Source organism: Charadrius vociferus, unplaced genomic scaffold (genome assembly GCF_000708025.1).
Source record: "Charadrius vociferus isolate BGI_N301 unplaced genomic scaffold, ASM70802v2 scaffold450, whole genome shotgun sequence".
Taxonomy (NCBI): Eukaryota; Metazoa; Chordata; class Aves; order Charadriiformes; family Charadriidae; genus Charadrius; species Charadrius vociferus.
In genome coordinates, this window is record NW_009646931.1 from 3,530,788 (window position 1) to 3,533,762 (window position 2,975).

The following is a 2,975-nucleotide window of genomic DNA, read 5'->3' on the forward strand; positions in this document are numbered from 1 at the left end:
GGCTGGAAAGTTGGGCAGTGAGAGGAGAGGGCTCTGGCGGTGCCTTCCTGCTGCTTTATGGAACGCGTTGAGTTGTACGGTGTAGGTGACGGCATTGCCCAGTCCTGCTTCTTGCTCGGCTGCCTCGTTAGGAGGCATCTCCCGCAATGCCACTGCCGTTTAGTACCGCTAAGCTGAAAAAGTTTACTGTCCCGATTATTTATTTCTTTACTTATTAAATTCAGTTCTGTACTGCAGCAGCACAAACTGCAGAAGGATCGGTGTTAATCAGGCTATAGATCCCACTGTGAGTTGCTCACATGCATTGAGGACAGTACCTTACGAGCGAGTCCTTTGCCCGCGGGTTGTCTCTTGAGGCGGCTCCCTCCCCCAAGTGGACTCACTGCATTGCCCCAGGCGGTACCTCGGGAGTGGTACCCTGTTGCCTGCCGTAAGGAAAATAAGAGAAACGGCTCCCACGAGGGAAAAAAAAATAAAATAAAAATAAAAATTATTAGCTGGAAGACTCTGCCTGGTGGTAGAAGACCCGAAAGTGTAGGAGGGAATCTCGCTTCCTGAAAACCTTCCTGATGCAATCGACAGCTGTGGTGCTGTCAGTGGGACAGCTGGAACACAGAGAAGATCTGCTGTACCCCTTAGGGACTGTAGAAAGGACAAGTGGTTAAGTAAGTTGGCTGAAAAGTGAACAATTACCCTGAAGTTAGTTCCTGCTGGATTCCTTTAAAGTGAATGCAAACAATCATTGCATTTCTGTGACTCTGCATGGAACAGAACAGGGATGGTTGTGTTAGCATGCAGTAGCTGTTTAATTGTCAAGCATTTCAAAACGAATGTAGAATTAATTGGTAGATTGGTAGAATAGGTTGGATGCAGTGCTAAGTGTGAAAGTCTAAAATTTGTGTCTCACATCGCTGAAGTGATGTTAAGTGTTGTGCTCCCTCTACCTCCATGATGAGTGTGATGGATGGAACAGTAGTTAAGGATGCCCTTGCTGAATGTTGAAGGCCTGCTCCCTGCCATGGGGCTTCGCAGCTTGGGGTGTTTTCTGGGTACAGAGCCTTTCTTTGGCTCAGAAAGATGCTTCCTCCAGAGATGAGCAATGTTATTTCCTATCTCAAGGAATTGTTTGAAAAGAAGCCAGAGGGTCTGAGTGGCAGATGTAGATGCACTACAAAGATGGAGATGAAACAATGGCAACTGATGATGTGTCACATCTTAAAGGAATTTTGTCAGAAAACATGTTATCTGTCTAAAAGAAATTGTGTATTTCCTGTTGTGTGTCAGACTGTAATTTTTTCTTTTTATCCTAGTTTATTCACTTTGTCTACAGCCATTCTTAATATATGCAGTTCTCTGCCTGGTGTGGTTAGTTTGAATCCACAGAAGAGCAAAACAGACATCAGTGGTTTTGAATATTATCAGATGTTTTCAGTGATGCAGAATTCGGAGGGTCTGCAGGGAAGGTTCCTCCAGCAACTTAAACAATTCTTAGACTGGTCAGGCAGGTGCGAAGGGCCTGAATGTTGCTCGTCTCCTGTCCCCAGAAGGGCCTGTGCAAACACTGTGATTGCAAGGCAAAGTACTGACTTGGATGTGTCTTGCTGGGTGTGATGTTTTGGTCTTGTGGCACCAATGCAAGCTGGCGTGCTCAGGCTGCAGTTCTGGAAAGACAGAGCATTCTCTGGAGCTAAGCAAGCCGCCCAGGGAAGTCTTCCCTTTACTGGCCTATAAGTCCTGAGCAGTGCCACTTGACAGGCAGGGCATCCCTGGGGTGGGGAGTATTCGAGGTGGCCAAGGAGGACACTGTGACATGCCAGCCCCAAGGCTTCTCAGTGGCACTGGGATAGATTCCCTCCATTTAGTGTTTGCTGGCACTAAGTTTTATGGGAACCTGTGGTGTTTTAACATGAAGTAGTTATAACTTCAGGAAAATTGAGGCAGTCGGTGTTAAAGAATAGAACCCTCATTCTTGTGCAGTCTACGTTGCATCTATTAAGTTATTCTCTTTGTTGCCTCTGCCTCCTGGTTGAGTGTTGTTCTTTCCTAGAAGGGCAGAAAAGTAGCAGCAAAATCGTACCTCCTGTCTTTGTTTTAGACTCTTCTCCAGCTAGAAGGGTCAAGCAGTATGGTAGGCTTACTGTGCAGCTCAGTAAATTGTTCTGTTGTTGGTAGGATTGTCTTTGCTAACCTCTACCGAACAGCCTAGACAAAACTGGTAATGATTACTTGCAGAAATATCTTTAGCCTCATCTTGTTCGACTTTGTTGTGTTGTAATCTTATTCCCTCTGGTCTTTTGAAAACTTTTAAATAATTTATTTCCACAGTTATATTACAATATATTATTGCAGCGTAATTCCCTTCTCCAGTGACTAGCATTCAGAAATGAGTATTTAAGGAGTGGGTGGAAGAAGTTATACTTCTCTGCTTTTATAATCCTATTGCTATTAGATGCTTAGGCATTTTTTTCCCTTTTACTGATTATGATGTCTAATTTGCCTTAACCTCTACACACTAATTACTGTAGTGATGAAATAAAAACTTCCTTGAATAACTTGAAGAACCGTGCAAGTCTTTGGTCTTGCACGGAGCTTAACGTTTAAGCCACAACAAATTAAGCTCAAGACATCAAGCAGAGGCAAATTGCACAGTGACAGCAAATGAATAAGTTTTCCTTCAGGCATTTAATTTGATTATTTCATGAGTTGTGCTGAAAACCATAGAAATGGGGATCTGGTCTTGCAGCATTCTCTGTTAGCCTGTCTTTGTTAGCACAATATGGGATGTGGGACTTCCCAGAAGTCTTATAATTAAACTTCTGCAGGTAAGCTGTATTTTTGGGTGTTTCCCCTCTCTTCTCCATTTTTTGCTTTGCTCTGGAGTGCGAGGAAGGGGAGACCTCGGTTTAGCTTCAGCTGCTGAGTTGTCAGGCAGCTGGCACCTTTTGTGCTATCTACAGACTCTGCCAACTGTGGGC